At 40.9% G+C, this 24,238-nt stretch overlaps 1 protein-coding gene across 5 annotated transcripts in view; it reads right to left on the reverse strand.

Annotated features, from left to right (window-relative positions):
• The window catches only part of AFF1 (AF4/FMR2 family member 1), a 205,807-nt gene that overhangs the window by 50,624 nt on the left and 130,945 nt on the right, over nt 1-24,238 (reverse strand). The gene's annotated exons all lie outside the window — the stretch shown is intronic.

Here is a 24,238-nt window from a genome sequence, read left to right on the forward strand (position 1 = left end):
GCTACAAGGGTGACCTTTCACTGGCGGAGTAGTAGGAGCTTCACATTCTGGAGCAAACAAGACCAGAGACCAACCTGACTTCATCTGTGGGGAAATGCTTCTGCTGGAGACAAATTGAGACTAATTTGGACCCTCAGGTCAACATTTCCAAAGGAAAACATATACCTTAAAGAAAATCAGTAAATCTAGAGGAACAACAGACATAACGAAAGTGGAGGCAGAAAGACAGGAAACAGGGGTCACAGCCTGCTCCGTAGTAACATCTGTCCAGCCAGCCAAGGGAAATGAACACAGTGATGAAAATCATGTGGACACCCCACTGAGCCCACAGTAAAGAGGGGAACACCAAATCAAGGATAGTTTAGATTTTCTGGGTAATAATCTAGCTGGTCAAAGACTGTCTTTAAAATGACATTCATTCTAATGTCTCTACCCCTCCTTCAAGTCAGCATTTCACAGTATATATGCACATGTATACACACACATACACAAAAACATGCCCCCCATTTCCCCAGACAAAGACCCTAGGGAGAGAGGAGTTTTCCTAGTGGCCTCTATGAAAGATCTACTACTTACACTTCTTCCTGATTCTCAGCTAAACAAATGACAGCTGCTACCACGCTATCACCACCATAGCCAGTGTCTAGGAAAAGTCATTTTTACAGTCTTTGTATCTTTAAGTGCAAAGAAAATGAAAAAGTAAAACAAAAAACACTAAAACAAACAAACAAACAAAAACCCAACCATTTTTTGTTAACTAGACACATGAAACAAAACCCATGACCTCCTCCTTTTCACTGGAAAAGGATGGATTCACTGGATTGTTCTGTGTAAATTCAGAGCCAAGTGCCCTGGGCAAGTTCTATACAACACACACCCTTCCTGTGACTGCCACTACTGTGTGCATAAAGCACTGGTCTTCCCAGTCCGTTGGGTCCAATACCTGCCTCACAGCTGGAGAGGAGAAGAAAGGGGTTTTTTCCGGCTCTCATTTCTAATCTGAGTGTAATTTAATACCAATTCCTGATCTAGGATTCATTAACTCACCACTCCAGTTTAAGGATGAAGGGAAAAGGAAAGAAAAGAGCACACAACACTCACACTGTCATGGAATCAAACTGAACAGGCATGTCAATGTTCAAATGTGATTTACCCTGACTGGGTCTGTTCTTAAAACCTGTAAATTTCATGGAAACAATTGTGTTGAAATGTTTGCACTTTGATATTTTTGAGGAAGTTAGAAGGTATAACCAAAGAATCAAGGGTATACCTTGATGTCCTATCAGATCTGCCTTTAGGCATTCTGCATGTTACTAACTACATTTCCTTACCTGCTTTTTGGTTTTTTCAAAACCATTAAGAGATGCCTAAAAATTGGGCCAAACACTAATAACCAAACCTTTTTTTTTTTTTTTTTAAAGATTTTATTTATTTATTTGAGAGAGAGACAGTGAGAGAGAACATGAGTGAGGAGAAGGTCAGAGAGAGAAGCAGACTCCCCATGGAGCTGGGAGACCGATGCGGGACTCGATCCCGGGACTCCGGGATCATGACCTGAGCCGAAGGCAGTTGTCCAACCAACTGAGCCACCCAGGCATCCCCTAATAACCAAACCTTTCAGTACAAATGTCAGAAACAGAACTGAATGCTGTTTTGACCTGAGAGTAAAATGTAAGAATAGTCTATGGTTTCAATTTTTCACATGTATCATCAGGAAAAATAACAATTATAAGTTGAAGGTGAATCAATACAATAAAGCATATAGCATATTCCTACCGACCCTGGTCAAACAGTCCCCTCATCCCCATCTGTTCCTGGAAGACGAACAGGAATCCAATCAACATGTCTGGGAATCAATGAAATAGTGAAGCATGTTGGAATGAGAGAGAAAAAGATTTGCCCACTGCTTCTGACAGAATGCGATGTGAAGGCTTTAACTTCAGGATGCTAATAAAAGACCTTCCAATCTTCGTAATTACTCAAGGAGTCAACACTTAGCCAAGATGCTTCATGTCACTAAAAGATTTTTTCCCTAAAGCTTTATTACATGAGATGAAGCAGAACCAAAGAAATTTTTCTAAAGCTCAGAATTTATTAGTATCTGGATAAGATAAATATTGCTAAGTGGACAAACTTTAACCCATTTAACCCATTTAAAACTGTAAATAAGGTCTTAGTGTTCAAGCATTTATTCGTTTAATTTGTTTCATTTACTGTTGATTTTTTCCTATTAGGTGCACTATGAGAGTGGGAATATTTCAACAAAGTGCAGGGATTCCATTCCAAATACATGAGGATATTAACATATTGAAAGACCTCCGAGCAGCACTGTTTGTAATAGCAAATAACTGGAAATAATCAAATACCCAAAAACAGGAATCTAGATCTTCACAGTATATGCACACAGCAGTGTGCTACAGAGAATTAAAATAATAATGTCAATGTACGGGCTTGCATGGAAAGATGCTCAAGATATTTTCAACTTGTTCTTTAGAAATAATTTTGTATTTAGAGAAAAGTTGTGAAAATAGAAAATAGAAAAAAAATTCCCACAAATCGTTCACCCAGATTCCCCAAATGTCAGCATCCTACCACATTTGTTTTTTATTTTTTTCTCTCCCACCCATCTATCCTAAACCATTTTTAAGAGTAAGTCAGACAGAGTTAATGCCCCTTCACTCTTAAATACCTCTGTGAGTACCAACATGTATTTTTAAAATGATATTTAACTATTTAACAGAGGGGAGGTTCCAAGATAGTCTCAATAACAGGAGTCCATTTTAATGTTCCATCTACCTGAGATTCTGATCTTTACTCTTCCGCCGATCCAAATTAGACTCTAGTTTAAGAGTGCATGTGTTTCAAATGTGTCTGCAGAGAAAGATCTGTAAGGACAGGCTCCCTTGTTTCATCAAGTACAGTCTGGCACCTCCAAGTCTGCTGCCAAAAGGAGACCTTCCAAAAGGGGAGGGCAAGTTCAACAAACCATTATGGCCCAATCCCTTACTTAAAATCCACTTTGGCCACAGGGTCTCCCACTGAGCTCTGCCATTCCTGCTGGGAGAATCCACGCTCCCTGGAACAAACACTGCAGCCCAAGAGGAAGTAAACACTAAGCCTCTCTAAAGCACAGCCTAGTTAAGGCTGAAGATCTTCAGGTTAAGACCTCCCCAAGGAAGAAGAGGTGACAAAAAGCAACAACAAGGAAAATCTCTGCTAGCTGCATGAATCAGGAAGTTCTACTTTGCAGGTCCCTTCCTCATCCAGCTCCTGCTCCCAGTGTACAGATGGGGACTACAACCACAAATCCCACATTCAACCTCTAGGTTCCTCGGGGAGCACAGCTCTGCCCTCCTACCGACTTGTGGCTACCTCCCGAATCTGGTGTCCTGTGTGTAGACTGACCTCGTTTTCTCACTAGGGTATGGCCTTAACACAGGAACCGTAATTCTATTCAACTAAAAATAAAATGACAGCAGCTACTCACTGAATACCTATTGTACCTGGCACGGCATTAACCTCTTTACCTACTATTATTTCCTCTATTTGATACCATCTATTGTAAAATGCAACAGCATTGGCTTGGGGAGCAGGAGCAGGGAGACTGCACTAAATTTCCCCATCAATTGTAGATCTGGCCCTCATTACAGAAACATAAAAATGAAATACCACAGCCAATGTTACATTCAACTATGAAAAGCTAGAAGCTTTTCCTCTAAGACGAGGATGCCTACTCCTGCCACTTTATTCAACAGAGTAACTGGAAGTCCTAGGCACAGCAATCAGACAAAGAACAAAAGTTTTACTTATTTACTGGAAAATAAGTAAAACTGTCCCAATTTGCAGATGACATACTATATATAGAAAATTCTAAAGACTTCACCAGAAAACTATTAGAATAAATGAATTCAGTAAAGCTTCAGGATACAAAATAATATACATAAATCTGTTGCATTTCTGTATACTAGTAACCATCAGAAAGAGAAATTAAGAAAACAATCCCAGGGGGTGCCTGGCTGGCTCAGTGGATTAAGTCTCTGCCTTCAGCTCAGGTCATGATCTCAGGGTCCTGGAACTCAAACCCCTCCCCCCAAAATCTGGTTCTCTGCTCAGCAGGGAACCTGCTTCCCCACCCCCCACCCCAGCCTCTCTGCCTACCTGTGATCTCTGTCAAATAAATAAAATCTTAAAAAAAAAAAAAAAGAAAGAAAACAATCCCATTTATAATTACATCCAAAAACAAACCCATACAAAACACCTAGGAATAAATTTAAACAAGAAAGTAAAAGACCAAGACTCTGAAAACTGTAAGACCCTGATGAAAGAAACTGAAAATAATACAAATAAACAGATATATCATGCTCATGAACTAGAAGAATATTGTTAAAATGCCCATACTACCCAAAAATAAAACATTCATACTACCCAAATCAATCCACAGATTCAGTGTCATCTATCAAAATCAATGGTATCAAACCAAAATACCAACAGTATTTTTCACAGAACTAGAACAAACAGTACTGGAATTTGTACAGAACCAAAATAGACTCCAACAGCCCAAGCAGTCTTGAGAAAGAAGAACAAAGCTGAAGGTATCACACTCCCTGATCTCAAACTATACTACAAAGCTACAGTAAGAAAAACAATATGGTGCTGGTACAAGAACAGACACAGAGACCAAGAGACCAGAACAGAGTCCAGAAATAGAAACCCATGCTGGTACAGTCGATTAATCTTCAACAAAGGAAGCAAGAATATACAATGGGAAAAAGTCTCTTAAACAAATGGTGCTGGGAACACTGGACAGCTACATGCAAAAGAATGTAACGGCATCACCTTCTTACATCATACACAAAAATAAACTAAAAAATGGATTAGAGACCTAAATCTAAGACCGGAAAACATGAAAGTCCTGGGGGGAAAAAAAAACACAGGCAGTAATCTCTTGGACATCGTCTAAGCAGTACTTTTTTGGATCTGTCTGCTCAGGCAAGAACAAAAGTAAAGATAAATAAATGGGACCACATCAAACTAAAAGTCTTCTGCACAGTAAAGAAAACTATCAGCAAAACAAAAGACAACCTACTGAATGGGAGAGGAGAATATTTGCAAATGATATAATCAATAAGGGATTAACACCCAAAATACACACAGAACTCAAGACTACCATCCAGAAAACAATCCAATTAAGAAATGGGGCAGGGGACACCTGGGTGGTTTAGTTGGTTAAGCCACTGCCTTCGGCTCAGGTCGTGATCCCAGGGTCATGGGATCAAGTCCCACAACCAGCTCCTTGCTCAGCAGGAAGCCTGCCTCTCTCTCTGCCTCTGCCTGCCACTGTACTTGCTTGTGCTCTCTGACAGATAAATAAATAAAATCTTTACAAAAAAAAAAAAAAAATGGGGGGACGCCTGGGTGGCTCAGTTGGTTAAGCAGCTGCCTTCGGCTCAGGTCATGATCCCAGCATCCTAGGATCGAGTCCCGCATCGGGCTCCTTGCTCAGCAGGAAGCCTGCTTCTCCCACCGCCTCTGCCTGCCATTCTGTCTGCCTGTGCTCGCTCTCTCCCCCTCTCTCTCTCTGATAAATAAATAAAATCTTTAAAAAAAAAAATTTAAAAAAAAATGGGGAGGCACCTGGGTGGCTCAGTAGGTTAAGCCTCTGCCTTCGGCTCAGGTCATGATCTCAGGGTCCTGGGATCAAGCCCCACATTGGCCTCTCTTCTCAACAGGGAGCCTGCTTCTTCCTCTCTCTCTGCTTGCCTCTCTGCCTACTTGTGATCTCTCTCTGTCAAATAAATAAATAAAATCTTAAAAAAAAATAAAAAAGAAAAAGGAAGTATTTAACAAAGGAAACAAACTCACAGATACAAAGAGCAATTTGGTTGCCAGAGGAGGGGAAGCGGGTTGGGGCGCGGCTGAGAAAAAGGGATAAAGAGATACAAACTTCCAGTTATAAAATAAATAAGACACAGGATGCAATGTACAGCATAGGGAATATAGTTAATAACAGGTAACAACTTTGTATAGTGACAGATGGTAGCTAGATTTATTATGGTGATCACTCCATAATGTATATAAAGGTTAAATCACGATGTTGTACAATTGGAACTAATATTGTGTGTCAATTACACTTGGCAACAACAACAAAAAATCTCTGAGGGAATTCTGTATAACACTCCAATTCTATCAACTTCCGTGGTACGTATTATCCCACTTTTTAAAGTGAGACTGAATTTTGGAGAAATTAAGGTACATGTCCGAAGTCACACAATGCTCTGGACTGGCTGAGGCTGGGTTCACAACAGTTAAAACTACCTTTCCAAACACCTCCAACATTTGGGCAAGGGACAAACACATTTTAGCATTTTAAGGAGGGGACGTGATTCCAGTTGTCCTATGCATGACCAAACACACTTTTTTAAGAACAATGTTTTGCCTCTGTTCGTGCAAAGCAGTACTCTGGGATTCAGATCTAACTGCCTCTTAGCACTAAAGGTGCGTCAGACCAGAAAAGGCATCAACGCGGGCCTCGTTCTGATTTCTCACTCCTCTTGGACTGACACTGTTAAGCATACGGAAATGCACTGATATCAAAATAAAATACGTTCATAAAAGTCTTCTAAGCATGACTCAAGTTTGTTTTAGTAAGCTGAAAAGAGCTGGAGGGGGAAGAACTCTACCTCACCATTGAGACCAGGAAGCCCTTCGCAATGTTGTATCATAAGTCTCTCAAGTTTCAACAGAGCAGCACTTTTGTAACAATGCTGTTCTCAAACACCCTTAGTTATCACTAACCAGGAACCACAGGGAGCACAAAGGCAGCATGCAGGGGAAGGAAGCCAGAAGATCTTGGATTCTAGCTCTGGCCCTGCTGAGGACTGGCTCTCTAATGCGGCCTGAGATTCAAGTTCTTTGGGACTATTTCCTGATGGTGATAAAAGGATAGTATTACCAATTCTAACCAATACACATCTGCTGGTATGCTTTTAGGCTCAGAACTCAGAACATGAAAATAAATTTCCAGATTTTAGCTTTAGAGACTTCTTACACACTCGTTCATCCAAATTATATGTCAATGTCTTAAGTAACAGACTACTGGAAATAAACGTACTGGGGACAAAAGGGAAGTTTTTTGCATTGTTTCCTCCTTAGAAACATTAGGACTACTCTTAGAAAACTATTTTTCACCTATCTGACTGGCAAAACAAAAAACTGGCAATACTGTGTCTATAAGCTAGTTATGAGGAAACAGGCACTCTAATACACTGGTTGGTGGCAGGGTAACGGGTCACAACTTTGGAAGACCCCAATTAGGCAAAAGCCCCCAAATTCTAATTTTCTGTACTCTGACACAGCAATGTGGCTTCTAGGTGGACCAACTTTGAAGTGTACACACAGGCATCTGTACAAAGTTAGTCACTTCAGCCTAGTTTGCAAATAGTAAGAGACTGGGAACAATCTAAATGCCCATCTAGGGATAACTGGCTAAGAAAACTGTAATACGTGCCCCTTACACAGAAGTACTATGCAGCTATGACAGAATGAGGACCATCTTCATGTACTGATTTGGGGGCAATCTCCAAGATGTATTGTTAAGCAATAAACATAAAAGAAAAAGGAAAAAAAATAGGTGCAGTGAATGCCAGGATCTGTATCAGTGGCAAGACAATGGAATAGAAGATGAAGGTGGAGTTACTAATGATACCTGAAACAGCACTGAGAATATGGACGAGAAGAAGCCTGGCACATCAGCTGCTTCCAGAAGGGAGAATTGGGGGGTGGGGGGTGTCAGTGGGAAGCTTTTCTATGTACATATTTTTATCCTTTAAATTCTGTATCACAAAATATATTATCTATTCATAAATAAAAACAAAATCAGGGCTGAGATTTTAAAAATAGGGATAAATATTCTCAAAGTACAGTCGAATGTCTTCTGCCACATTTGTCTTTACATTCTTTTTTTTTTTTTTTTTTAAGATTTTATTTATTCATTTGACACAGAGAGATCACAAGTAGGCAGAGAGGCAGGCAGAGAGAGAGAGAGAGGAGGAAGCAGGCTCCCCGCGGAGCGGAGAACCCGATGCGGGACTCGATCCCAGGACCCTGAGATCATGACCCGAGCCGAAGGCAGCGGCTTAACCCACTGAGCCACCCAGGCGCCCCTGTCTTTACATTCTATTTGTCTTCCTCTGAGTGACTTTCCTTCTCCCAAACACACACCTATGTGCATCTATTCCCAGCTTCTTCCTCACTGCTCTGGGCTTGCTCCAGCTAGCGCATAGTGCGCCGAGCTGCTCGCAGATTTGCGGTCAGCCTTCCATCGGCGCCTGGGAAGTGTTCCTGTGGAAATCCAGGACTACTGTTAAGGCGCGGGCCAGGGTCTACTAACTAAATTCACTCTTTCTTCCCAAACTAACCTACAAAGACCTTGAAAGAGGTGCACTGTTTGGGTTTGCTTTTTTAGAATCAGTCAAATACTTAAATACTGAGCAGCCACATACGAAGTACACAAAACCTCGTGAGGAAGAAATAAGACAATGTATGTTAAAGCTAATGCCATACAAACAAATGCAGGCATTTATCATGAAGATGCCATAATCCCCATTTCCAAGAGACAGATTATAGAAGGAAACCAAAAGGCCTGCCTGAGCAAGGTTCTGACGCAAAATTAATTTTATTCTGTGAATACAAAGTAAATTCCCTCAACAGCGAGGCCTATTACAAGAAAACGCTCATACTGCTTGGGTGTGCCTACTTAGGCTGGAAAGTTATAAAGGTGCTAGAAATATTAGGTTTCAGAAGCATCATGCCCTTTGGGCAACTATCTAAACGTCTACTTCCACACCCAGTATTTCAGAAGACTTTTTAAGATCCCTAGACAGATTTACAGGCACACTTATGGTACAAATATTTTTAAAAACGAAGCTACAGATCGTGAATATGGAAGGAGGGATAATGAGCTTGAAGACAGAACAGGGCACTTAAAAAAAAAAAAAGATATTATTTATTTGACGGAGAGAGATCACAAGTAGGCAGAGAGGCAAGCAGAGAGAGAGAGAGAGAGAGGAGGAAGCAGGCTCCCTGCCCAGCAGAGAGCCAGATGCAGGATTCGATCCCAGGACCCTGAGATCATGACCTGAGCCGACGACAGAGGCCTAACCCACTGAGCCACCCAGGTAGCCCAGAACAGGGCACTCTTAACAGTGTAATAGTATTTGGTAAATTGCAAGCCAACTTTAACTGTTAAATTTTAAAAAATTAAACACCCTCCTGTAGCTCCCCAAATATCTTCAAATAATGGAAAGGTTTTGTTTTTTTGTTTTTTAAAGATTTTATTTATTTATTTGACAGACAGAGATCACAAGTAGGCAGAGAGGCAGGCAGAGAGAGAGAGGAGGAAGCAGGCTCCCTGCTGAGCAGAGAGCCCGATGTGGGGCTCGATCCCAGGACTCTGGGATCATGACCTGAGCCGAAGGCAGAGGCTTCAACCCACTGAGCCACCCAGGCGCCCCTATGGAAAGGTTTTGAATAGACTTTAAAATGCTCTAATATGTAGCAAAGAATCACTCACATTTCCTTGGAACCCTTTTTTAAAAATGCCAAACTGTCTGCCACACATGAAGGCTACCACAATTAACATCACGCCAATTGCAGAAATCTCTATCTATAGCTCTCCAAATTTTTCAAGGGAAGACCATGATAAAGGACAAAATCATTTTAAATGATGAGGGATGTCTATAGGTCACCTACAGTTATCATCACCAAAAATTTACTATGGAAAGACCATGCTTTCTACTTATATTGGAGGCTCTAGAAAGAGTGGTCGTGTGGAAACAGAGGTGTCACAAACACTGACAGGCCTTTTCTGGAAGTCTCCTTACTCCTTCACTCCCTACCTTCAACTCTGAAAGACAGCCTTAGTGTTTTCATTTGTTTTCCACAGCCTCGTTTCTTATTTGATGGGGTGTAGGGGTTTATTCATCTCTGTGTCTCCCAAGACCTCAGCATAATTCTGGACTAACACAAATGAGCAAGTAGTATTTGTGAAACAAATTTGCTTTTGTCATTTCATGGCATCTCTGACAAAATTCAGAAACATGAACTTACCAAAAAGTATGAGTATTTTAGGCAAATTCTTTTTCCTATATACTAGAAGCAATATGTTTGCTCTCACTTGTAACATTCCAGACAGACATCTTCACAGAACAACACTATCTTAAAATACAGAAATCCTCAATTAAAAAAAATATATTACAACAAAATTTCATCACCACCACCAAACCCCATCAGATTTTCTTTACTCAAAGAGTATGGAGATGTGAATTTCTCCAGGCAAAGTTTCAGATCTAAAAGTGAACAGGAGATCATGACTAGTGGGAGAGGGGGTACATCAGACATGATTGTGTTGGGGTAAGGAAAAGCATGTGTCTCCTTGAGAGAGGACATCAAGAAATATTCTAGGGATGAACACTGAAGAAAGCTGGAAGCCTGGAAGATGGGGTGATACCCCAATTCACTTATTAAACAAAAGCTAATATCCCTGATTTAAAAGTTCACCTTGGGGCACCTGGGTGGCTCAGCGGGTTAAGCCACTGCCTTTGGCTCGGGTCATGATCTCAGAGTCCTGGGATCAAGCCCCGCATCGGGCTCTCTGCTCAGTGGGGAGCCTGCTTCCCCCCTTCTCTCTGCCTGCCTCTCTGCCTACCTGTGATCTCTGTCTGTCAAATAAATAAATAAAATCTTAAAAAAAAAAATTTTTTTTTAAAGTTCACCTTTAGGTAAACTCCAATTTTTATAGGCAAATTATTTCCTTGTCTTTCATGAACTAAAGCAAACTAAAAATGAAAAGAACCCTAAATATCATTACTGAAACTTATAAAACCTCATCAGAAGTAGTCTGAACTTTTAAAGATCAGTATGAATATGTTTACTGTTCCTTTCCAGGCACTTTGACTTTACCTAATTTGCTTTAGTATCATTAATACTTATTTTTCTAAAATGTGTAAAACTGGGGTGCCTGGATGGCTCAGTAGGTTAGGCCTCTGCCTTCGGCTCAGGTCATGATCCCAGTGTCCTAGGATGGAGCCTCACACCAGGCTCTCTGCTCAGCGGGGAGCATGTTTCCTCCTCTCTGCCTACTTGTAATCTCTATCAAATAAAAAGTAAAATGTGTGAAATTTATAAAAGCTCATAATTTATATTAAGTAAACTACTTAAAATAGTCTGGAAATTCTGTTTAGATCTCTATTAAAACAAAGTATCTTTTCATTATGGAACCTAGGATCTAGTTCTTAAGATTTGTTTTAAATAAATAAAAATACGGACAGTGAATAGTCTTCCCCACATACATAATTGTAAAAACTTCATCTAAATGTACAAATGAATGTGAGTACTAGAAGTGTTGGTTTCATTTATTTTATTACTATTATTTTCCTAAGATCGCCTGAGTGTGTACATTTTAATGTATTTGGCAAGGCTTCTGTAGAGCCACAGGTAACAGTTCCAACTTAAAAAAAAAAAAAAAAAACTGGGGCGCCTGGGTGGTTCAGTCATTAGATGTCTGCCTTCGGCTCGAGTTGTGGTCTCGGGGTCCTGGGATCAAGACCCGCATCGGGCTCCCTGCTCAGCGGGGAGCCCGCTTCTCCCTCTCCCGCTCCCCTTGCTTGTGCGCTCGCTCGCTCTCTCTCTCTCTCTCTCATAAATAAATAAATCCTTTAAAAAATACTATTTATGTTTATGCACTATGTACAGAAATGTTTTCAGTAGATATTATTTATGGTGATGTCAACTAGTTTTCTTGGTATAAAAGTTAAGTGGAAGGGGGTCTACCTGAGGCAGGTTTAACTGACTTAAAAACAAAGAACCTGGATGAAAAACAAATGTAAAAAAAACTTCCCACTGTTTGACAGTACTTCTGTCTCATCTCGGTAATACACCAACTTTCTAACTTTTTGGCTGTGAACCACTACCATTCAGCATGTAATAAGGTATCAGAAATCTCCAATGCTCTTAAGACTTGAAAACATTGGGCCTTGGAAGAAAGATCACATGAGACCCCATGAAGCCCACTGTGGGCTTAGCAACCATGAATGATTTAGTAAGAGTGGCTAAAAAGGCACTGCTTGAAGGAAGGAAGGAAGGGAAAAAAAGGAAGGAAGGAAGGAATGAAAGGGAAAGGGGAAAAAAAAGAAGGAAAAGAGTAAAGAGCGAGAAAGAGGAATCTCAAAGAACAAGTCTAGACACTGGTTCCAGTGATAATAAACTGACAAGTTCTTTCAAATGAACAAAACAATATGATCTATTTCCTTCCAGAAACAACTCTATTGACGGAAACAATCTTAACAGTTTTCTCTAAGAGAGACTTAATTTTTTTTATTTTTGAGTGGGTACATTAATTTGCAAAGCATGAAGTCTTTCTTTCTTTCTTTTTTTTTTTTTAAAGATTTTATTTATTTATTTGACAGAGAGAGATCACAAGTAGGCAGAGAGGCAGGCAGAGAGAGAGGAGGAAGCAGGCTCCCTGCTGAGCAGAGAGCCCGATGCGGGGCTCGATCCCAGGACCCCGAGATCATGACCTGAGTCGAAGGCAGCGGCTCAACCCACTGAGCCACCCAGGCGCCCCAAAGCATGAAGTCTTTCAATTAAAATATATCATGGTAGGGAGGGTGTTACACTGCAGTGTGGTGGTGACTGATGACCATGCTTACCCCCAATTCCATCACACCGTTCTCTCTCCCGCACTCCCTCGTGTGTGCTCATGCGCGCGCTCTCTCTCTCTCTCTCTCACATACACACATACACACACGCACGCACGCGCGCGCGCGCAATCGATTGCTCTCTCACAAATCATATTAACTGATGGTTCTGAGTCTAAAACAGCACTACTAAATTACTTTGTCAACCACGACCGGATTTAGAGATACATAAACCTGTATTACTGCTCCTCCTTTGAGTGTATGTGTCTATCAAACTTAAATGGCAAACAGTGTTCAGGAACCATGTCTAATTCTATGTTACATAGGGTGCCTGGACTTTTTTTTTCCATAGCTGAGCAAAAGCTAAGCCTAGAGAGGCACCAGAAAAAAATTTTCCATCAGTTTCTGGATTAGGTTGAAAGAAACTGAAGTCATATGAATAAGATAAGCCATTTAATCCACGCTTTGTCTGAAAGAACATAAAATTTTTATCTTGGGTTTATTCCAAGAGTAATCTCAACAGTCCCCTCTGGGCTAGGTGTGGGCTGTCTGTCTCCTGGCATGACGACTTTTCAAAACAAAAAACAGAACCCAGTGGAAAAAAAAGGGCAGAAAATTACTGAAGCAGGCATATATGCTCTGAGGAAGCAATTTGAGCTTCAAACTACCTTGGGGATTACTGATACTATAATAAACAGGAGAGAAGGAAAATAAAGATAGCCTTGCCCTTTATATCTAATTCTGAGCAAGTAAATTCCCCCATTTCTTGGGGCTTTAATGTTAAGTAACAAACCACCAGGTTGCTTGCCAGGGTCTAGAAAAAAGGCCAAAGATCATGTTGGGAAAGTAGAAATCATTTAATATTGTAACATTATGAATGGTTACAAATCACTTATTCAATCCTATCCTCAAAGAGGACCTAAAATGAAGAGACAATTTTGCTTTTCCAAAATCTATTAAAAACTAGATTCAGTCATTCTTTTTTAGGGGAAAAAAAAACGTTTACTAATTCCACTGACTCTCTGGTAGACTTAATAATCTTTTTCTTTTCCTGCATTATCTTTGCATATAAATTTGGTCTGAAAGTTTAGACAAACTGCAACAAGTTCCTAGTAAAGCTCATCTCATAAAGTGATTTACTCTAGTGAAAAAGTTTAAGAACAATGTTTTGAACAAATATTTAGTCACTCAACAAGTGCTAGTTTTTTGTTTTGTTTTTTAATATATAAATGCAAGGGGCAGGATAAATATATATAAAATTTTTTTCTTTCCAGGGCACCTGGGTGGTTCAGTTGGTTGAGCACCCAACTCTTGATTTCAGCTCAAGGTCACAATCTCAGGGCGGTGAGACAGAGCCCCAAATGGGGCTTCACACTACGCGTAGAACCCGCTTGGGATTCTCTCTCTCTCTCCTTCTCCCTCTGCCCCTCCCTGAGCTCATGCACTGGCTCTCTCAAAAAAATAAGCAAAATAAATTTTAGTCTTGCATGTATTTTAAATAGGTATTTCATATGTGCAAATCAAAAACACTCTTTGCTTGTAAAATAAATGTACTCTAATATCTACTATTTTTTATTTATTTACTTAAAGATTTTACTTATTTATTTATTTACTTATTTGAGAGTGTGTGAGTGGCAGGAAGAGCAGAGGGAGAAGGACAAGCAGACTGAGCCGAGCAGGGAACCCAATGCCCAGCTCAATCCCATGACCCTGAGATCGCCACCTGAGGTGAAGTCAAGAATTGGATGCCTAACCAATTGAGCCACCCAGGCGCCCCTCATACCTGCTGAATTTAAAGCATTTTAAACATTCAGACTATATATGATCACTATTCTAAATGTTGCAGCAGCAAACAGTTTATGCCCATCATGTGACCCAACTCAACCACTTTCCCCATCTTGGTATTTTCCACTCTCACTCTCCCTGCTCTTCTCATTTCCTCAACACTGACAGACACCTGCAGTGAAGTTTTAAAAGTACTCTTGACCTAAGCCCAGAGCCCTTAACCTAAGACTCCCAACTGTCTGGTGTTGTTTTTTTTTTTTTTAATTTATTTATTTTTAAAGATTGTATTTATTTATTTGAGAGAGAGAGCATGAGAGGGGAGAGGGTCAGAGGGAGAAGCAGATTTATTTCCCACTGAGCAGGGAGCCAGACGCAGGACTCGATCCTGGGACTCCAGGATTTTGACCTGAACTGAAGGCAGTTAGTTGCTTAACCAACCGAGCCACCCAGGTGCCCTGTCTGTTTTAAGGCAAGTAAGTGAACCCTATCTGTCATCATTCACAATATTCTTGCATTTATTGTCATTCCTGATTTCCTAGGCTACAGAATCGAGGAGCCAGAGAAGAGAGAGTATGAAAAATGGTCGACCATTCTAACAGTGGCAACAAAACAATTCCTTTTGAAAATTGCCTTTAAGAGAAGAGAGGGTCAAATGAGCAGAAGTAAATTACATCTCAGTCGAACATAAATCCAACTGTGGTTCTCCTGACTACTCCTTACACCTGGCACACGGCCTGCCGAGAAGATGCTCTTGGAGCACAGGTCACTTTTCTACTGACAGTGTCATAATCACAGTGCCAGCCTGGGAGAGGAGGATGGGAAAGGGCACACGCTATTTAAAAAGTCCTTTCACTCTAAAGTTCTTTAACTGGTATACAGCTGAATCCTCTGTAAAAATAAGCAATATTATTTATACTGCCACAATAATGCTGTCTACTAAGTAACAGTAGGTGAACCTGAAGAATTTTAGGCTCCAGAGCAGGAAGTCTTATATGTTTTATTATCTCTCTCTCTTTTTTTTTTTTTTTAAAGATTCTGTTTATTTAGGGGCACCTGGGTGGCTCAGTGGGCTTTTTGCTTGGTGGGGAGCCTGTTTCTCCCCGTCTCTCTGCCTGCCTCTCTGCCTACTTGTGATCTCTGTCAAATAAATAAACAAAATCTTTTTTTCCCCCAAAGATTTTATTTATTTATTTAACACAGAGAGAGAGATGACAAGTAGGCAGAGAGAGGGGGGAAGCAGGCTCCTCACCAAACAGAGAGCCCGATGCAGGGTCTGATCCCCAGACCCTGGGATCATGACCTGAGCTGAAGGCAGAGGCTTTAACCCACTGAGTCACCCAGGCACCCCTGCTTTATTATCACTTTTAGTAAAACTTTCAAGAGCCATCTCAATGTCAAACATTGTTTCCTTAATACAATTCTCTCAAAAGCTTTTTGTAGGACAGAATATGCCAGTTTCTTCTGGACTTAATTAGAACAAGTTCCTAAAACAAACATTATTTGTGATAGGCTTAAGTTGCTTGAAAACTCTATCCCTTCCTAAATCTGAAGCTAATAGGTCCTCCGACTCATTTTCGTACGCAGTTCCTACTTTTAAAAAAGCCCAAAGGTAGGAGTGCCTGGGTGGCTCAGTCAGTTAAGCATCTGCCTTTAGCTCAGGTCATGATCCCAGAGTTCCTGCCATCCAGCTTCATCAGGCTCCCTGTTCAGCAGGGCAGTCTGCCTCTCCTGCTCCGTCTGCCTGCTGCTCCCTCTCCTTGCTCCCTCTACTCTCGCTTGCTCTCTCTCTCTCTCACTCTCTCTGTCAAATAAATAAATAAAAAAATTTTTTTTAAGATTTTATTTATTTGACAGAGAGAAATCACAAGTAGATAGAGAAGCAGGCAGAGAGAGAGAGGGGGAAGCAGGCTCCCTGCTGAGCAGAGAGCCCGATGCGGGACTCGATCCCAGGACCCTGAGATCATGACCTGAGCCGAAGGCAGCGGCTTAACCCACTGAGCCACCCAGGCGCCCTAAATAAATAAAATCTTAAAAAAAAAAAGAGAGCTCAAACGTATAACCTGAATTCAAATAAATCAAGGAAACATTCACACTATAGTAACACCTGAGGGTGCACCCTCCTTTCTCGTTACTTGTGCCCAATTTCTCCACTTTCTTGTTGTTGACACAAGATTCACTACTGCTTCATCTTAAACAAATTCTGTCTTCTGAGGGGGAAAAAATGAAAACACTGTCATCTTCTCTAACTAGACTTTCAGCACATAAATTTCCATCCCACATAGACACAGGCCATGTTGACCACGAATAGGCTGAATAAACTAATTAAGAACCAAAAACTCCAAGAATACTAAAATCCATCTCCTCCACTTGCCTGTACCAAAGTAAAATTACTTCAAAATATTCTTTTACTGCTGAAAATCAATTATTATTTGTAAGTTAAAATTTGGAAAAAATAAAAAAATTAAATTTGGGCAGGAGCCCCACAATCATTTGAATTGGACCCAAATTCCATTTGCTAGAAAACAAAAGCAAAGCAACAAAAGCCAAGGGGGGAAAGGAGACGGAGGGAGAGAAACCAGAATGGGGAAACATACACATGTACACACACACACCCACACACACACAAGCTTTTAACCTGCCAATATCTTCCATTTGTACCTCTACTTGAGAAAAACAAAAGAAACCATCAGTATTTGCCAAGAGATCTGGAAGTTCAAGACTGGAGTTTGAAAGATGGACCCCCCCCCCCAAAAAAAGAAAAGAAAAGAAATCTAAGTGGTAAAGTACTGCTTAAAGTGTTTTTTAATTTCTTTACAAAGCATTGCCAAAAATGGGCTGTGACTGCATACAGATAGAAAACAATAACATTATGCTTTTTCTACTTTTACTCCATTCTTTCATTAGAAAGAGACAATGACAGAGAAAGGAAAATCCATAATCCAAACCAACAACCACGAAAATCTCAGGAGATATTCAGTCTCTAGTGGCAGCCAAAACGGGAAGAAAAAAAAAAAAAAGGGCAGCACACACCACACCACCTGTCTGCTACCTGTCAAGTGTATAGCAAGGGAGGGGCCATGGGAGGGGCCGTACACCTGCGGCTGGAAGCTTACTGACCTTGTTTAGAAGGTCAGGCATGCAGCAGCGCTCAACTAGAGGTTACTCTGACCTTTCTCTTCTTTGATGTTACCCCTAGCAGAGGTGGCAAAAGAGAAGAGAGGGAAGAAAAAGGGAGGGAACAAGAGAAGGGCAGGATGGAGGGAGAGAAAGGGGGAGGGAGAGAGCTTTCTTCATCTTCTGAGGCCTCACTTTCTCACCTGCTTGCTCCCCACCTGAATGTCAGGCGTGCACTTGCTGGTACTTACTGCGGGGCAGCTGTTCACTGAGGGCACTTACCTCTGTGAGCATGTCTTACTGCCTTCCTACATGGCAAAATCTCCCCTGTTTTCCTACATCGCCTTGCCAGCCCTCACCGGTGCCACTAGGCCACCGTCTTTTGTGCGAGAGGCTGGCAATGGCGGCCCTGACAGGAAAGAACTTTTAATCTCTTCCCTTGTACTGAGCCATAAGAAGCAGCGAGTGCTCCCGGCACAACTCCCCTGGCTCTGCTCCTAAAAATGCTCTCTCAAGTACACCGTTGCTTAGCAATATTCGCCTTCCCCCTGTACATTTGAAATTGGCAACATCTGTCCCTTTAGCAGTTTTGACTTATGCAAAGCACCATGCTCACAGTTTAAAAACATACGGCTTTAGGAAATGGGCAATCCTCCACTCTTCTGTCACAACCAGGCATGTGAAGACCCCCAAAACGGTTTAAATCTTCACTCTGCTGCACTTTGCTTTCAAGGTCGATATAAAAATTTTCGTGATTTAAAAGTGCCAATAGCACAAAAGCAAAATATGGAAGCCACCACTGGGAGTGCCTATTAAACCCCACCTAGTAAGTGTCTGCAGGATGACACCTGAGGATGGGCGGGAAGTAAATGCCATTCAGCTCAAAATTATCTAACTAATTCTATCACCAGGTATTATATACACATATGTATCAGAGAAAACATAATGCATATTAGTAAGTACGTATAACATATTAATAAAGGCAATATATTCACGGAATAGGATAGGCAATGTTCACGCTCACATCAGAACCCAACTTCATTAACAAAAAGACACCAACACAGACACACACAGACACACACACACACACACACAGTGATCAATGGCAAAGGAACCTAAAGAGTCTAGAGGAAAAAAAAATCATTTAATTCCAGCATTATGTATTTCAAAACAAATGATCCTAAGTTTCCTAAGCTTTTTAAATTTATCCCTCAACAGTCATCTTAGTATTTTGCTAAAGTTAGTCATTAACATGAAAGTAGTTCATAATGCTATAATTTTGCACATAAGAAAAAAATCTAACATAAAAATGATTATTTTTATGGGTAGTATATAGGTTCTGCAAATAACTTTACTTATCTAATACACTGATGGGAAATAAAAATCAGAGTAATAAAAAGCATAAAAGTCAACAGAGAACTGAATGACATACTCTTGCGTTGGAACTTTGGTGTGCCATTATTTTGTTTCTTTAAAGAATTCAGGCTACAGTTTTCTTTTTGGCCAAACCAACTTTGGCAGATTAGAAACACATGTTTTCAAAGACATTCTATAGGAACAGAGTTCCAGCTACAAAGGGCAGGGTGACCTACTGGTCTCATCAAGTCTACCTGGAACTCATAAGCAGCAGAAAAGACTAAGTGATACTTATGGCCACTAAAAATACATCCAAATGGTCCTTGATTCTGCAAATTTAACGGCAGCCCTGAAATCCCATTAATCTGCATGGATCTGTAATCCTGCTTTGCCAACAAACATGATTTCAACACCCCAGAACCCAATTCCCATTGTAGCTGATCACTCATATGTGCCCAGATGCAAACAGAAATTCTGGTGAAGTGAGGCTCTTTACTGCAGTTTATGAGAGGAACCTGAGCAGACTTTGCAAGCGGGGATTCTCAAAAGTCTCAGATGTTCCTCCAAGTCACCCTAGTGGTTCTGGCCTTGCAGGGTAGTGCTTTTGAGCAAGGGACTGCCCCAAATTCGACCGGCTTCCAGATAAGGCTCTGCCAGGAACCAACTAATTATAAGCTCACAGCATGGAAAAGGATTAAACACAGTACCTGGTAGACTGTACATTCTTAATAAAATATATCATTTTTTAAAATCTTATACTCTTACAAAAGCCTCAGTTTTTTAAAAATGTTCTCCTTTTTCCCATCCTACTAAACTTTCCCACTTCTCCACATCATCACCCAAAAACCACCTTTATTTAATGAATGTGTATGAAAACTTCCTCTGGAAGGAGGGAGAGAACTCTGAAGGAATGAATGAATGACAAACTTTCTATTTTTTTTTTTAAGATTTTATTTATTTACTTGACAGAGAGAGATCACAAGCAGGCAGAGAGGCAGGCAGAGAGAGGGGAGGAAGCAGGCTCCCCACTGAGCAGAGAGCCCGATGCGGGGGCTCGATCCCAGGACCCCGAGATCACGACCCGAGCCGAAGGCAGCGGCTTAGCCCACTGAGCCACCCAGGCGCCCCTCTATTTTTTAATTATATAATATAATCCTTGCTTGTACCTTCCTCTGATTTATCCCTAAATAAGTGTCCCATCACCTGTGGACGCTTGTGTCTGCAATATGTTGCTAATAAGTTCTGAATTAATTAATGTGGGGAAAACACGGTAATTTGTAGAGGCTGGCTCCAGGCCCTGGGGACTGGGAGGATGGAAGAACCCCCGGGCAGGGTCTCTGGTGCTCTCCACCAGGCAAGTGCTGATAAGCCCTAAGGGTTCAGGTGAGCCTGCCTCCAGGAGACCCTTCGCATCAAGCCATTTAATAGACAAGGAGAAAGTGCAAAAAAAAAAAAAAAAAAAAAAAAAAAAAAAAAAAAAGCTTTTCCTGAGAAGAGGGCCAGCCAGGGGTAAACAGTGACTGCCCAAGTCAGCACTGCCCTTCTCCATGACTGCCTTTCTGCACAGTCTACTGGGCGGGCAATCAATGAGGGGTCACTAGAAAGCTAAACCCTTACTTAACCAACTAGAGCATTCTTGAGAATTTCTCCATTCTGATGCTTCTGGCATGGGACTTACTCTTAAGGATGAATGCCATGCATGACCTATCCCAAGCAAGGGAACTAAAACGCAGGCTGTAATACTCATCAGTCAGTTGTGTCTTGGGGCGCCTGGGTGGTTCAGCGGATTAAGGCCTCTGCCTTCAGCTCAGGTCATGATCTCAGGGTCCTGGGATCGAGCCTCACATCAGGCTCTCTGCTCAGCGGGGAGCCTGCTTCCTCCTCCCTCTCTGCCTGTCTCTCTGCCTACTTGTGATCTCTCTGTCAAATAAATAAAATCTTTAAAAAAAAAAAAAATCAGTTGTGTCTTCATTACCATGTAGGGATACTCTACCCTATTCTGGCATCCTGAAGAAAAATCTATGGCCCTTGTACTGTTTCTACCTCTGAAAAAATACTCAAATAGAATTAAGCCCCAAACTCCTTCAAATCCTACATACCTAATAACTTTGCAGAACAACCTGCTGGCAGAGTCAGAAATAAATTTCAAACAGTATTATTGTAAAAGTCCTCTAAAAAATATTCCTCACTCAAGAAAAATTTCTATAGTATGATACTGGTAGCAGCAGGGGCAACTGTCAGTAGTAGAAACATTTATTAAGTACCAGTTGAATAGAAGAGGCAGAGGAATGGGGCACGGAAACTGGGGACAAAATTGAGTTCTGAACAGAGAGAAGCTCTTCAAGCATGAAGAGGTCCTTCACTGGTGAAGACAAGGAAATGTTTTAAGTCACCACCAGGCCTCAAGCTTACTTTCCTTCTTTGACACAGGCCCATCGCTAGCCAAACTTTGTAAATTCTTTCCTCTGTGATTCAAAGTATAGTCTGAAGCAGTTTTACCCAGACTCCAGTCATTTCCACACAATCTTGACAAGGACGCCATATTATATCACAGCACTGCCTACACTATTTCCTTTAAATCAACGTATGATCAATTTAGTTTTTCACTGGCCTTGCCATAAGTAACAATATTTATGAAATCCTGAATTCGATGTACTGATACATTTTTTTAAAAACTCACGTTAAGATACATAAAATAAATACCGGTGGCGCGACCCCGTTTTGGAAGTTCAGATACTAATCAATATTATTTGAACCAAAAACCGAACAGACGTCCTGGGACATTTCATTGATGTTTTTCAGAAAAGCTGTGCTGACTTCCCTACTTCATAAAGTCATCCTATTTTAGTAGTTCATATAAGTGTTGCCCATCCTCTGTATCAGACTCAGGAAACCTTAAGAAACTATGTGAATATGCCTACTCATGGCTATCCTTACTGGATTTGTGACCCAGATGACAAAATTAACACTCTATGACCTGCAGTTCAGTACCATGATTTTCTCCCCATATGTTTCGTGATGCCCAAATACAATTAAAAGCTCTTCACAACTAGCCCACATGGAGTTCTCCCAACAAACACAATTCTGAAATCCTGAAAACACAGCAGGTACTCAGTAATTTATTCAGGTACAAAATATTCACTCGGGTCTCTTATTTTAAAAATCATTATTTTAGGGGCGCCTGGATGGCTCAGTGGGTTAGGGCCTCTGCCTTTGGCTCAGGTCATTATCCCAGGGTCCTGGGATCGAGCCCCATATTGCGTCTATGCTCAGCAGGGAGTCTGCTTCCCCCCTCTCTCTCTGCCTGCCTCTCTGCCTGCTTGTGATCTGTCAAATAAATAAGTAAAACCTTTAAAAAAAAAATGTGTTATTTTAAAATTTGAACAAAATGAAATGCATGACATAGAATTTCATTACTTCACCACCAAGACACCTAAAAACCACAATCAAACCAACCCAAAACTTTAGGACACTTCTTGGGATCTTGATGATTTCTAAACATAGTTATAAAGTCAGTAAAGATAAAATGAAGATGGGTAATATACGATTTTCCTACGGTGTGAATTTGCTTTTACTGTTCCTGCATGCCCACGAAGGTAGGACATCGTACAACCTACTCTATGTCAGGCACATGTATATCCCATTTCATCTTCCTATCAGTCCTGAAGCTCACATAGAAGTGTGTCATTTAAAGGAGGAGGAAAATGAACCCAGGCGTTCTGACTCCACAGTGCCATCTGTTAGACAGATTACCTCCCAATTTTATTTCTTTAAAGACTTCACGCAGAACTATTGGGGTGTCTGGATGGCTCAATCTCAGGGTCTGGGCTGGGCGTGGAGACTATTTAAGAATTCTTTGGGTTCTGCTCCCTTTGCCCCACTCCTCCCTCCCCCTTGCATGCATACAACGCTGCTAGGAGGCAGAGGAGGAGGAGAGGGAAGGAGGGAGGAAGGAGGAAGAAAGGAAGGAAGGAAGGAAGGAAAGGGGGCGAGATGAAGGAATAAATTAATTCAAAACAATTAAAAAGTACTCAAGTTTCGGATTCTAAGCCAAGGCAAAGAGGTGAATCTACAACATTTGCTCATACACTCAGACAATATTAGAATAACTGTGATAGCGACACAGACACAGCAGCTATTAAATATTTACTATATGCCAGTCACTAAGGATTTCATGTACATTTTCTTTAAGCCTGACAACTACTTTATAAGAAAAATTCTGTTATTTCTGTTGTACAGAAAAGTAATTTTTAGTATGTATGTATTTCAGTATTTAAGTAATTTGCCTGTAGTCTAAAAGCTAGTTTGAGATAATGCAAACCCAAGTCTTCCTTAATCCAAAAATTATACTTTTTTTTTTTTAAGATTTTTTATTTATTTATTTGACAGAGAGAGATCACAAGTAGGCAGAGAGGCAGGCAGAGAGAGAGAGGGAAGCATGCTCTCCGCTGAGCAGAGAGCCCAATGCAGGGCTTGATCCCAGGACCCTGAGATCATGACCTGAGCCGAAGGCAGCGGCTTAACCCACTGAGCCACCCAGGCGCCCCCAAAATCATACTCTTAACCACTACCTATAATGTCTTAAGAAGTCCCATCTAATTAGCCAAAAAACAAACAAAAAAACAAGATTACAAAAATATTTAAAGTGTATCTTCATTCCCTTCAACAACTCCAAAGTTTTTAGTGTCCCATGGATTATATGTTCTATTATAGATTATTTACTCCTAGTTATTAATAAGTATTAACACATCAAAATTCTCAGTAATGATATCGACAGAGGAGAAACCGAATCATACCCAACAAGAAATAAGAGTTCGGAAATTCTCCAAAACAGACACACCCCAGTTCTTAAATAGTACCCTATACTAATTAAGTACTATGTGTATATCTGTACAAGTATAGAAACCTGTACCCTATAGAAACTTCAACATGAGTTGTCCACACAACTATAGGAACAATATTGTTAAGATCAGCCTTTTGGGGGGTGATGGGAGTCTCTGGAGCTACCCAGGAGTCAAAGCTATTGTATCTCTCTCCCACTTCCTGTTTCAACCAATAAAGTCTGTTCATATCATAAAAATAAAAACAGAAACAAAAACATGTATAAATGGGGGCGTCAGGGTGGCTCAGTTGGTGGGACGACTGCCTTCAGCTCAGGTCATGATCCTGGAGTCCCGGGATTGAGTCCCGCATCAGGCTCCCAGCTCCATGGGGAGTCTGCTTCTCCCTCTAACCTTCTCCTCGCTCATGCTCTCTCTCACTGTCTCTCTCTCAAATAAATAAATAAA

The sequence above is a fragment of the Mustela putorius genome, unplaced genomic scaffold (genome assembly GCF_011764305.1).
Source record: "Mustela putorius furo isolate JIRA1106 unplaced genomic scaffold, ASM1176430v1.1 tig00000382_pilon_pilon_pilon, whole genome shotgun sequence".
In the NCBI taxonomy this organism is placed as follows: Eukaryota; Metazoa; Chordata; class Mammalia; order Carnivora; family Mustelidae; genus Mustela; species Mustela putorius.